At 35.0% G+C, this 14,203-nt stretch overlaps 1 protein-coding gene across 30 annotated transcripts in view; it reads left to right on the plus strand.

Annotated features, from left to right (window-relative positions):
- Positions 1-14,203, plus strand: part of TENM3 (teneurin transmembrane protein 3) — a 1,310,258-nt gene that overhangs the window by 492,444 nt on the left and 803,611 nt on the right. For all 30 annotated transcript variants that reach the window (XM_069013799.1, XM_069013797.1, XM_069013796.1 and 27 more), the window contains one exon: positions 3,734-3,899. The gene's annotated coding sequence lies outside the window, so the exon portion shown is untranslated. The remainder of the gene's footprint in view (positions 1-3,733; positions 3,900-14,203) is intronic.

The following is a 14,203-nucleotide window of genomic DNA, read 5'->3' on the forward strand; positions in this document are numbered from 1 at the left end:
AAATAGCACTACCTCATACCAAATTATCAAAGCAACCTCTGCCAGCAGTTTTGTCTACAAAACACTGAACTACTGGATCAAAACTGTATCTTGGAGAGTTTTTCTATAGGTATCCTAATTTTCTACCCAAGTTAGATATTAGTTTTATTGCATATAAGAGGTAGGTGTTCATAAGCAGCAAGTGTCATTTGAAGAAATAAGTTACTTGCATTAATCTCTTACTTGGCAATGATGTAAAGAGCAAATTTTTTTTTCTCCGCTGAAAAAGGTGTCTGAGATCTTCAAGACATGTTAGAATGTATGATATGTCAGTATAACATCACTGTCATAGTAGCAGCATATGAGTGGGAACGAAGTTTGAATAATTTTGAATTTATCACAGCTTTTTAAATACTTTTAGCTTGGAGGGGAAAAAGCAATTAATGTGAATTTATTGCATTTTAAATTTACTCTATTATAAATATTGTAAACATTTGTGTTCCCAAGTGTTATAAAAATTATTTTAGCTTCTGTTTAGGAAAAAGAAATCAATAAAGGAAGTCAGACATAACAAATGAGAATTTCAGGTCCAGTGACATAGATAGACCTGCGTGCCTTATATCCACACACCTTTCAATCAAGTAATATGTGTACTGCAGTCGAATACACTGAAGACACTCTAGCAGCCAAGTAGACTTTGATCACTTTTGTTCATAAATGTGACTCATATTTCAGTAGCCTCTTTTTTCTAAGCTACTGATCTTCCCTAAACTTCACAGTGAGTGCTCAGTGAACTTAAAGAAGCCTTTACTCATTCTGCAAACAAACATTAAATACTCATACTGGGTCACACTTTTTTTCTTAAAATATCAGATATTGTCTCTTTGTTGCAGTTTTTGTTTCTTTACTTGTTTTGTGCAATGTCCTTCACGTTCTACAGAATAAGTTGTGGTGAAAGATGGGTTACTTTTTTTAATCACAGTGCTTTCATTAATTCAGTTTTACAGCAGAAATTAAGTTTGAAAATACTAATTTGCCTACATTTGTTTTGTTTAATGATTTTTGTTGATTCATTTTTCTTGTTGATTACTCCTATGCTTTCTGTTGATTGCATGGCACATTAAGATACTGTACACAATTAAAAATAAACGTGATAAATACACTGTCATTAGTTTTCTGGAGGGAAGGCTAAGAAGAATTCCCTTTTTCCTTATAAAGTACAAGGCATAGTAGGGACTGCCTTATTCTTTTGATTTTTACAGTAGACTGCACCCATGTAAACAAGGCACTGGTAGAAATACACGCCATAGCCTTTGGTCATGCTGCTTTGTCCTGGTATGGTGTCTTACTGAATCTAAGATATGACCATTATTTGTTATGAACTTTGTCCGGATTGGAGCATAATGTGTGGGCTCTGTGCAATCTGTGAAAGTTGTATGTTACATGTTCTTGGTGTGAAATGAAGTCATGTGGGAATCTGAATGTTTCAAACCTGCTGATGAAATGTGAGACAACTGCAGAAAATAGAGAGGGTCAACCTTGGTACACCGTTCTCTGTGTTGCCTATTCAGTATGACCTCTGGAGTGGGCTGTGCCCTGTGCTGCACCAGGTTTTAGGTAAAACACAACCAAAACCAAAAAATCCAGGAAAGAAATAACGTCTGACTTGAAGAGGTACTACTTGAAGGTGTAGTCAAAGCTCTAGTTTGCTCCTGCTAGATCTGCTTTGTCATTTCCTTTTCCAGTTGAGCTGACTAGGTCCTTTTTCTACTTCTCTACGAGTCAGAACAGTTCTTGACCCATGCAGAACACACTTTCCCCTCCAAGGGTGAAAAGCAGCTTTGTTAGCTGTGTTGTCTTAGGTCTCCCAGAGGCATCATGACTATCAGAGGCAGAGTGCTACCCAGAAGTTTTGGGAGTAGTGCTTCCTTGCTTTTTGTTTGTTTTTTTTTTTAATGCTACAAGAATTGTAAATAACTTTCCTTAAAACATCTCAATCTCTAGTCTCTCTGGCAAAAAACCCAAAGAACTACATTTCATATGGTCATTTATAGACAGAAGTACTAGTTTTAAAAACACAGCATGGAGAAAGCGGGTTAAAACTGAAGTTTTTTGCTTTCAACAGAGAGCAGTACTGAAAGTAAAAGAGATGTTAAAAAACATTTGGTTTAGATTTTAAGCTCTCTAGGAAGTCACCTTAGTGATGACTTTCTGAAACACTGTCTTGTCTCCTACCTCCTTGAAGTTAATTTTGTGTGATAATCCCTGGGATTCAAATCCAAGGAAATAGTTTTTTGTTCCTTTTATATTCATTTGAAATCATTAATTATATCAGCAATTGCTCTTTTCTTGGCAACATCAAACATGCCTATTGTAACCAATCATTACAATGTTTTAAAGCAATGGTCATCACAGAAAAGTAACATTGTATGCATTATCAGATTTTTAAAAGTTTGTAAGGTTGTAAATATTTACAGTTATTTGGATGAATGAGTGAGGGTTGTCAAGAAAATACAAATACTTCAATAAGTATATTCTTAAATTTTTAGGGGATATATAGATCATGATTTTGAGAAACCAAGAATATTTTCTGCTTTGTTCATATTTTGATAGTATACTTCTCTTTGCTCTTTCAATAATTAAGTCTTATGACATTCCAGAAAGCATAAATCCTGCTGAGATGTTTAGGTTTGGTGCAACCTATTGATGTACAAACAAAATTTAAAAAAAAAAGAAAAAAAAAATACACCCAGGATCATAACAAGCTGTTTTGCTTTTACCTTTGAAAGAAAATTGAATGGTAAAGTAGTGTGGTTTACTGAAACTGTTCTAGCCTCGTTGTTAACTAGAACCTCCTTTTGAAATTCATTGCCTTCAATTACATTTTTAAAAGAATTTTAATTATGTGCCTGAAAAGAATAAAGATGCTTCAGGCTCCATTTGTTTATCGTGGAAGGCGTAAAAAAATGAGGACAGAGCTTCCCAGCTCATGCAGGGGTTGCAGAGAGAGAGAGATGACTTTTAATTCGACAAGTTCAGAGAGATTTCTTAGTTTGACGCGCACAGCAGGGGGTCTTTGAGTGCCTGGCAATACTTCAGCATTCTGAGCTTTGAAAGTCTTTCCCTGCAGCAGAAATTGTATCAAAAGCCAGTGATAATATTCCCTGCAAGGTAAAGGACCCTATTGAAGATTTCTAGAGCTGTTTATTTATTCATCACAGTTTTTTCTTTTAGGACGTATAAGGCGTATAGGTAATAATTCACACAGATGCTACGAAAATGAAATAAATAAAAAAATAAGTAGGGATTTCTCATTAATCCTTCAATTTTCCCTTAAGTTTTCCATAGGCCATGTTCAGCTATAGGCACATTCAGCTATAAAATTTCCTGTCATTTCCTGTCATATATTGTGCATGCAATCTTCCCTTGAAATCTCAGCTTTTCCTCATTTTTATAAGAATTGTAATTTTTGTCTGCCTTCTACCACCAACTGAGCACATAAGATGTTTATGGCCATTTCTTTCCACTAAACCCTTAAAGTGATTGATTAATTTTATGGAAGAACATTTGATTTCTTAGGGGTCTTTTTAAATCTTATTTTTAAAGTAGATTTGAGATAGCTGTTTCAAAGCCAAAATTATAGTTTTATTTATATTCCAGAGATCAGACTTCTAATGCTTTGACATTACTTTTGTTTGAAAAGTATACACTTATGATTTTTTATTTCTGGTTTGGTTTTGTTTTGTTGCTGCAGCAAAGCTGGGACTGTGAGACTACGACAACCTTTCCCTTGTGTAATGTCAATGTCGGCTATCACTTTGGCAGAATCACCCAGCTCAGTGAAGACAGAAAACCCCTCCTTTCTTCCTGTTTTTTCATCTGCTGGTGGCATTCCAAGTGACCTTCCCTCATAAATATTGGTGAGTGACCACATGGGGAAAGCAGTTCCTTGGTGCAAACAAACTTTTTTCAGAAAGCTATGTTAACCTGAGGGGTTTCCATTTTCTCCAAGTTTCAAAAAACCCTACCTATGCAGATGTGGCTTGTGGAGTGTTTTTTCCCCCTTCTTTAAATAATAACTTGAGTTATTTAGCATCACTTATTTCTCTAGACTTACAAGCATTTATAGAACACTGCCATGTCCTAACTATCCAAACTATAATAACCAGTCTTTCAAAATACTGGTTTACAGAGAGAAATATTTCCTGACAGCACACAAGAATCTCTCCTCTCTTCCTGTTACTTTCTCATGGCTAAGTGGTGTGGAATGCTATAAATTTATCATAACACCCCAAATATGGCAAGAAGAAAGTTTCCCAAGTGTAGGAATTAAGGAAGATTAGAGGCTGTGTTCTGGGATCTTTCTGGTTGGGGAAGTATGCCTAGAATGAAATCACAGCACTACAGAAATTCTGATACCTTTAGGGCAGTCCAGCAAAGATGTTGTAACTTTAGTAGTTCCACAAGGCTGTCTAAGTTACACAGTTAGGTACTGAAAAAACTTTTCAGGTCATTTGAGGCTATCACAGCAGATTTACCCTGCTTGAGACAAAAAGATTTTCAGTCTTGAAACCAGATGGGTAGATAGTGAAATAGTCACCCATGTCTCAGGAATAGTTACAGGACTGTAAAACATAACAATATAAAGTACATGCACAGATACAAAAAATATTTAACCTTGCTTGGAACAGTTTGGAAGCTGTAAATAAGTGCAAGATCTAAGACTGCAAATTATTTAAGTGTTGGTTACATGTATTAAAACTAAGCCATGGACAAGAAAAGTCACTTAGACAGCTGTCATTCAGTATTAACTATGTTATTGCAATTATCTCCTATCCAGAGAACTGTGATGTATCATTTATTACTATAAAAGTAATGTTTGATTTTTTCTTTATTTTTTTTTCTTAACCATATGTGTACTTGAAGTACATCAGTTTAAAGGACCAGAGCATCTTCAAAAGAAATATTAATAAAAGCATTAGGCATCAGCCTAATAAAATAATGCCCTTCATTAATGGAACATCTTCAGGAAAAGGAAGGGCTGGTGTACCTATTGTATCTATCTCTCTGCTTAAAGAGTGAACAGTGTTGCTATTTCTAAGTTCCTCAACTATGTGTTAGAATTGTCACTAATTTCTGTGACTACTAGTAATCAAGCAACAGAGTGAAGAGAAAGAAGAGGGGAAAAAATTAGTAGAATTGCATAAGTGTGTATGCTCTATCAATGTTCTTTGTTTTTCTATCAACTATGTGATGGAGTAGTGGCTACTTAGTAATTTGGAGGTTTGCATTTGTGTACAGGTAAATCAGTATCAGGATTGGTTTCAAGGATTTGTGCAAATCTCTTAGAGCTGAAATAGGTCTTCAGTCTTGGACGGGATCGTTGTAATAACAGTTCCAAAAAAAGAAATGTATTAATACACTTTCTACAGCTTTTCATCTAGTAACATTGTGGTACTCAAACCCACATACTATAACATTTAGTTCGGTCACATATGATGATAAGGTTGCATACCACTGAAAACATGAAACAATGAGAACACTCATCTTTTGAGAAAGGCCTTCTTTAACTGTGTTTCCATTTTAAACTTCTCTGTCAACTCATTTTTTATATCTTCAGAGCATGTTGTGTAGATTTACAGTAGCTTTATGGAATAACTTGCTGTTTGATCATACTATGGTATTTTGCATATGTAACTGCTTTCTTTTAAAATGGATAGGACTGAACTATACACAGTCCAACAATTAAGGACCCTGATTTTCTTCTTCTTTCCATGCCAGATTCCAAGTATAGGTATACAGTTCACAACTCATTATTTTAGGTTATAATGACACTTTTTGAAGTCTTGCAAGAGCAGCTGGTATACTAAAAACAGGTAACTGGGTGATCACAAGTTCTGTTGGTACCACAGCAACTGCATTATCCTCACTAAGAGAGTGCAGCAGCTTTGCAGAAGTCAGGGTGTTACCAGACAGGATCAATTATAATCATTACCACTTATCAGTACATAAAATATCTGTTATATATATATAAAAAAAGATAGCTTTTTTACTTTTGGCTACATTCACATTACAAAGAAGTGACCAAGTATGCAATAATTTGTAATATTATATTTTGCTGTTTTAATTGCTCTTTCATACAACCCTGTATTTCAGTGTGATCTACCAGATGGTTCTAGATTCAATAATTTGCTGCCATTATTGCATTTTGCACATATTTGATATTTTGTTCAAATGTGACATTTTACAAAGGGTAAGAGGGCTTAATTAAAAAAAAATTGAGGGACATACATTGATAAATAAATATATTAAATATTGCATAAATATAAATATTCCCTCTATGTGAAGAAAGTGGGATTAAACACATTTTGGTTTTAGCTTATTATGTCACAATGGGATTCATCCACCTGTGATTATTTTATTGGTTTTTCTTAAAGCCCCAGCTATTTATCAGGAGTTTGGTAAAAAATCCAGTGTAAGTTCTAACACAGAACTTTTAAAGGCAAGTTTACTCCTTTGAAACCTGTAGCTCTGAACCACATACAAAACTTTATGAGGACACTTCCTTGCAACTAGGTTCAAATATCAATTGAATCTGCACAGTGCATTAACTTCCAGAAGTATAAACTGTCATTAAATAGTGTTGCTCTCCCCTAAGTAAATGACTTTGCTTTAAAAGAATGTACATTTTTCTTCCAATCTATATGGTTTTTCTTTTCTTTTTATTTTTCTTGTATCTAAACTCTTAGGAATCTGATGTAACTGGAATCATGGAAAAGTTGCATAGTCTGCCAAGTAGCAGAAACATGATGCTTAAGGAGGTAGAACTAATAAAGCCAGCTTTCCTCTGGAAATCTTGTTTTCTTTGTACTCTAAGGTCACCAATTTCAACTGCAACCCTGATTTCCCTATTCCCCTTATTACCCTCTTTGCCTCAGAAACAATAGAGCTGTGCTTAGTCTGCACCTCCCTGAATGCTGAGTAGCCTAGCCATCTCCTATCCATGTTCCTGTCCCTGGGGATATTAATTTAGATCTCCATCCTTGAAACTTGTAAGGGTCTTAATTATCTTTAAGACTTGCTTTTTTTTCTCCTATTTGCTTAGCACTTGACAATCACCCAGCTAAAAAATTGCTAAGTGAAGGGAGCTAGGACATACATACAGACTGCAATTTTAGCCTTAGGTAAGGCTAAAATATGCCGGCATTAGAAAAGATACAAGAAATAGCTGGGATCCCCATGCTGCCATTGGGATTAAGGGACAGCTCAGTAAAAAAAAACTTTCCACAAATGATTGGGGTTTTTTTTAATTAAACAGCAAGTTTTTGTGAATGATGCTAGGATTCTTAATTCCTTTTTGGATCTTTTGTTTGTTCAAGTAGCAGATAAAACGAAATTATTCCCCCTCTCCAAGGTTTTTAAATTAAAAAATATATTAAAGTGAATTACTGATGTTTACTTGAGATTTTACAGTGATTATTTAGCTAGGTCATCCCAAACGCTTATGTGCAAATCTAATTAACCAATAAGAATTGAGAAGACTTGTTAGTGATTGTTTACATTAAATGTTCAGAGATGAAAGAAATTAATAAATAATTCGGAGTCATCAAAATATTAATATAAAATCACAAAAATGCTGGTAAGTACTTGAACAACACATCTGCAATTCCTCAGATGTGTCACGAAAATTAATTTTAGCACATTGTGAACAAAACAGAAGAAATTGTATGCACAGATGGAAATCATGAAGATAAGTTGTTCCTTTTCTAAGGTAAATATAATTTTGATTCTATGATTTGTTTGAGTACAAGAAAAACTTTAAGATGTGAATGTTATTGTGTTGTTATTTTCTGTATGAAAGTCTGAGGCAATCTAAGTTTACTCCTGTGTAAAGGAATTAAGTGAGAGGGCTCTGAAGAGGTGCCAAAAGCCTTTTGAGTGACAGCATTTAGGAAGCACAAGCTATTAATGTGGTGATACTTTCAGGTAATTCAGTAGCTGTCTGATATGCTATTCAAACATCCAGGTCAAAGTTATTATGCATATATTCTTGTTACTTGGTTGCAATTACACAGCAAAGTTGAAATAAAGTCATCGTTATTCAGATACCTTATTGCAAGAGGAGGGAAGAAAAGATATTTCATGAATTTGTTTTGTTTTCTGTTGTTTTCTGTTGTTTCACTTTTTGCTTTCTATTTTATGTCTGTAACAAATTTGATTCTTATTTTCATTTTAGTTCAGATTAGATGCATTTTTAACTAAAGATTTGTACTTATGGAACTGTGAATTTTATGATTTTATGGTGACTTTAATAAGGGACTTGTGTATGAGTGCCACAGAGAATGATGGCATCACTTAAGTTTCAAGCATCTGGTAATTGGACTGTCACCCAACTCTATTATGTGCTGTGAACTAAGTGACAAGTTTCAGCATAAGATGCTAAAAATGAGTAATGCCCTAAGTGTGGGGATAAGAGATATGCCACAAATCTCATAGTTTTGGGCTACAAAGAGGCATCTTTGTCAGAGCAGGAGTTGCAGCTGACAAGAAGTAGAGTAAATTTGAGAACATTCACAAGGTTAAGGGTGCCCATATTAATAACTAAAGCTTTAGTTCAGTTGCCATTCATAGCCGTAGAATTCTGTCCTTGCTGTGTCAGTCTGTGTGTCTCTGGTGTCAGACACTGGCTGTCCCACTATGAGGATCGTAAGGGAATCAGGCTTCTGAGCAAGGTCCATTTAGACACACAGTCTAGACACCATTCTTAAGGAAGTCTCCTCTGTTCATCACTAATGTTGAGAAACTTTAGAAAATAAAAGGGAATAGAAGGATCAGAAGGAACACAACTGCAGTCTTGCGGTTATTCCAGTCTCCGTTGAGAAAGGAGAGGTCCCAGTCTCAGTTTTAAGGACTGCTCATACATTTTTTACTGAAGAGTCATTGGAAAAAGACCTTTCAACTTAAGAGATTGATTTTTATAACAGAGAAAATATTGACTTAACAAAGGTTACCTAGAACTCACATAAAATAGAATTAAGATTTTATTTGGGTTTATATGTTATGGATATAAGACTTTGGAAGCAAATACACTTTTTCAACTTTTTTTTTTAAACTTTACTTGTTAGGAAAAAAGATATCTTCTATATCCTACAGTGCACTTTACTTCACATGAATCCAGGGATTCATGTCAGGGACATGAATCATTCAATTAGGGCATTTTTTCTTCAGTACTCAGTCTCTTTCTGTCAGGTATACAGCTTTTCTGTTCATGCTTTTCTGTTTGCTTCTCAAAAGTATGATTAAAAGGCATTCTGGACCCTTGACTGTGTAAGACTTCATTAAAGAAACTTTACATGTATATTTTCAAAGTGGACTGGCAATGATCGTATTTGCTGTGAAGTAATTCCTGTGACTCTTTGGTGTAAATGATATTCTTCTGATTTTGAATGTATGCTAGTTATCCATACCAAAACAGCAAAAGTATGTAAACACATAGAATGCAATTAATAGGCAAAAATGAGGAATTTAAGGCCAAGGAGTTTGGGTCTTTGTTAATACCAGTTGTTGCTATTATTCCTTGTAACTTCTTATTGACATAGCCCTTGCATTACTGTTAAACCAAAATGAATAGAGCATCAGTTTGCACTTAGACTTTCGAATCATCAGTGGGCTGTGACCAACTGACAGCAACCAGCTACCAAACTGAACATTTGCCAGCCAGCTACGTCTAGATTGATGAGTTTCTTGTACAGCTAAATATTCAAGCAGTCTAAAGCAGACATCAGGGACGAAGGTATTTTAAAAGAGTTATATTCTTCTTTTAGTGTCACACTTTAGCCACTTGCAAGGTTTTCATGGTTTAGTTTTATTCATCTCTGTCTCTGTTAGACTACACACAATTGCGTTACCGCATTTTACAGTCCTAGCTCAAGGAACTGCGTATAAGATGTGCTAAGGCAACATCAGCACTTGCAGACACAAAGGACTAAATCATAAAGGTCTTCTTCTCCTCTTATGTGTTCACAGCAATATATGATAAATTTTTCTCCCAGTAATTTAAAGCATGAATTTAAGTATATCTGGAAATCTGATTTGCCCTCAAATTCTCTATTCTGCTATATCCAATGCAATCTCTTATCTCCAATGCAATCCAGTGGGTGTGTGCTTGCACAGATTCCGTGGGCCAGTATAAAAGACAGATTCAGACGGACACAGGAGGAGCCAGATTCTGTCTTCATGGCCAAATGATAGGAAAGGGCTAATGGCTTCAAACTTAAAGAGGTCAGGTTTAGATATTAGGGAGATATTCTTTACTGTGAGGGTGGTGAGGCACTGGAACAAGCTGCCCAGAGAGGTTATGGGCTCTGCATCCCTGGCGGTGTTCAAGGCCAGGCTGGACTGGGCTCTGAGTAACCTGGTCTAGTGGGAAGTGTCCCTGTTCATGGCAGGAGGGTTTGAACAAGATGCTCTTTAAGGTCCCTTCCAACCCAAACCTATTTCTATATCTTAGAAAAAAAAAAAAAACCAAACCTGTTTCCCTCTCAGCTAATTTTTAAATATATTCACATGCCAGGTAAATAAAAATTCAAAAGGCATTCATACTAAAGGTTTTTAATACATTAACAAAGAAAACTCATGCTTTAGCTGATGGGGTCTAGTCTACTAATCAGAACCATATAAGGTTATAGACATATTTTATGCTTTATTATTTTCTGATGCCAATATTAATAGTGATTTTTAATACATAATTGATTTCTATGTCAGTGTGAAATTCTGAAATTAAGTGTACGTATCATTCAATTAAAAAGACAACAATAGAGAAATTAAATGTATAATTTTATGTCTTCAGGGCTAAATGAGCTATCAGTCTGGTTTAAAATTTTGGAAACTGTATGTAGCAAATTTGAACATGATTTTGAACACTGAGGAACCTATGGTTTATTTGTTTTCAGGTTTGAAAATTCACCTAGCTCCATGGAAAGTTTCAAAACTATTGTCATGTTTTTGCCTCAGAGGATGCATTAGTGAATGTTACATTCATAGCAAACTAAGGTCCCAGTCTTGAAGCCGTCCTAATTCCTTAAAAACTTCTGTGCAGGCAAAGTAGTTTTCAGCTTGTGGATGGTTATAAAGGCAAGGCCTTTGCTCTATGGAGAAGCGCCCTTACTGTGTTAGGGCAGAGCTGTACCAGGGGAATACTGAGGTCAAACTAGCTTCAGGCATTGATAAATGCTAAGTTACCAGGAGCTGAACATTTGGAGGATGTTTTTTCCCATCCAAGTGTTTCTTTCCTTTCTAACAAGAGCGAAACTGGATTCAAATGAATGCACATCTTTTTTCTAATAAAAAAGAAAAAGAAATTAAATAATAGAAAGGCCCACTAAAAAAAAAAAAAATTCTTTCTCTGAAAAACTCCATGCATGTTTTATTTAACTGACCAGTTCTTGCTACCTCCTTTAAAAAAGAAATTAGCTGCTAATATCCTGGGAAATATTTGTGTTAAAGGTCATATTAAACAAAAGTCATATCTAGACTATCTGAGAAGTCTGGAGAAGATGTTTAATGCAAATTTTTTGTGGAAAAAAGATGTGTGTCACTGCAGGTCATCTCTGAATATTCTTGTTGGGGTTTCTCTGTTGGATATGCAATCTCAGCTAAATGTTTTGAAGAGGAGGAATCAAATAAATTGCCCTATTTTGGGTCTTTCTCATCTGTATACAGTTGTGCAGCTCTAGTAGACCTGAAAATTGCCCAGAGACAAACTTAAAAAATAGAGTGCTTTTGAGGCAGAAAATTGCTTTTCTGCAGCATGGTCTAAGGGACAGGATGTGACAGGAGGACAAGGAGTTGTCACTGTGTAGTGATATTGTAAGGCATATCTTACATAACAAAAAGGATCGTTTGTCTCTTTTTTTCTTTCATTTTAAACTACAAGAGATTTAATTGAAACAGTTGGAGGTATCACCCCTAAACCAAGAACAAGCCATTAAAATTTACAATTAAAACTGGAAGTTCCTCCCTTAACCCACTTGTAACAGCTATTCATTGCAGAGTGCAAGTGGGATGGATGCCTGTCCACTACTTCAGAAGCCTTATTCTCAAAAGGAAATGGGAAAAAAAACCCACCTCATTGTACATGCATGTCAAATATTAGAATGGTTCTTGTAGTATAATAATAAAAGAAAGTGGTTTGTGCTTTTGATTAGCCTCTTGATGTTTCAGAGTGGTTTTGTATGGCTTAATTTTCCTTTTTATGGCAGTTTGTACATATAAAACAAAATGAGGAAAGGAGGGGAGGGGGAAAGAAATGTGCCATTTATATACCTAGGATATGAGGCCTCCTTTGGGCCCATTATACATTAATGGGTCAGCTGAGATTTATTAGGATATGTATATTAATCTTTATACACATTCACATACTATAATTGTTCCTTTGGTACTATAATGTGATTAGCTGTGAATTTGTGCAATATTAACAATAATATGGATTTCCATATTACAGAACAGTAATAACAAATGGTTATTAAAAATGCATGTAAAGTATGGGATGTGAATGCACTTCTAAATTCTTAGTAATCTGATTATATTCTGTTGTTTTTAAATACCAAAATGGTTTAAGTCTTTACTGTAAAGTAAAATCTAGTATAAAAAAATCAAAAATTTTATGTTACACAGAAGTGAACAAAGGAATCTGAAGCTGTCTTAAAGAAAGATTAGTGTCAGTTTCTCACAGAAAGCTGAGATGTGGATTTTTGCATTACTATTATTTGAATATATAGCAAAAATAGAATATAGACGGTAACAGAAAATTCAGCATTGATACCTCTCAATCATCAAACATCAAAACTGAATGGATCTTCCCTCCTCACGTCTGTCATGGTATGATAATAATTCCACATAAAAGGCAGTCATTTTGTGCTACAAAAACGTAGTATAGTAGGTGTATAGAAAAGGAGGAACTATTAATTTTAATTTTGTAAAGCTAATTATTTTTTAATTTCTCTAAAGGTAATTATTTTTTAATTTCTTAAATGGTTTAAAATAGAGCAGCCAGTTTGTTTTCAGATGGTTTGTGACAATAGTAGCTATGTGGGGCACAGGGTTGCAGACCCTCACCTCTTACTCTCCTGTTTTGTGATCGGATATGACAGCTGCTTATAGCATGGTCCTGATACCACCACAGGTGTGGGTTCAATCCCTGTATAAGGCCATTCACTTAAGAGTTGGATTCCGTGACTCTTGTGTGTCCCTTACAACTCAGAATGTTCTGTGATCAGTGGTCTAGAAGTTACTGGACTTGGCATTGAGAGAAACAGAGGAAGAACATTGAGAGCTCCTTATATCCTTCTCATAGAACATATACTCACTCCTTCCTCAAAAACTTGGAAGCTTTACTCTCAAGTTATTTTCATAAGGTAGTGATATTTTTAGAATAAAGGTTAGTTTACCCTCCCTTCGTGACTCCGTAGTGGGAAGGTGTCCTCTTTGACCCCTCTTTCCTGAATCATAAATTTCCATCTTTGCCTTGTGTATATCTGTGGGAATACAAGGAATTTCTTTATTATAGCTTCTACTATTTGCCATGTAGACTTAAGATTCAGTCTTTGATGATTTTCAAAGGTCTTACTATAATCACGGTTCCCACTTTTCTTTCATCTGAACAAGTTTTAAGATTCATTAATAGATTGCATACTGCAAAATATGACCATAATGGCTCATTTTTATCTTCATCTTTTAGAAATGCTCCCTTCCCAACTTCAATATTTTTTGGTCCTACAGGCCCCCAGTTTCTTCACAGGATGTGCCCTTGATAAACACAGGGTAAAGCAGGGTTTATTTTTTTGTTATGCACTTAAAAGGTATTCTTTAGGCTTTCTTTATTTTTGTCATTTTGTTTTATTTGGAAATACAATTTCCCCATATTTCCATTTTATGCTTCAATATTCAAAAATCCTACCAAATAAAAAATGTTAAGTAAGTTAGGTGTAGGATTTCTAGCTGTTTTATTTTTATACAAACTGTAGAAAAAAGCCACGTACCTTATTCCTTCTCATGGTATTATGCAATTTAAGTAGAGGGACTTTTGCCATGCATTTTACATGAAGATGATGAGTATTCCATTGTATTCAAATGCTTGTGGAATTGCTGTATAATGACATACAGCAGGTGGGCCAGTGTCATTTGTGAAAGTCTCTCTGAACTGCAACTTGAGCTGCTGCTATTT

This window comes from Aphelocoma coerulescens, chromosome 4, assembly GCF_041296385.1.
Source record: "Aphelocoma coerulescens isolate FSJ_1873_10779 chromosome 4, UR_Acoe_1.0, whole genome shotgun sequence".
Lineage (NCBI taxonomy): Eukaryota > Metazoa > Chordata > Aves > Passeriformes > Corvidae > Aphelocoma > Aphelocoma coerulescens.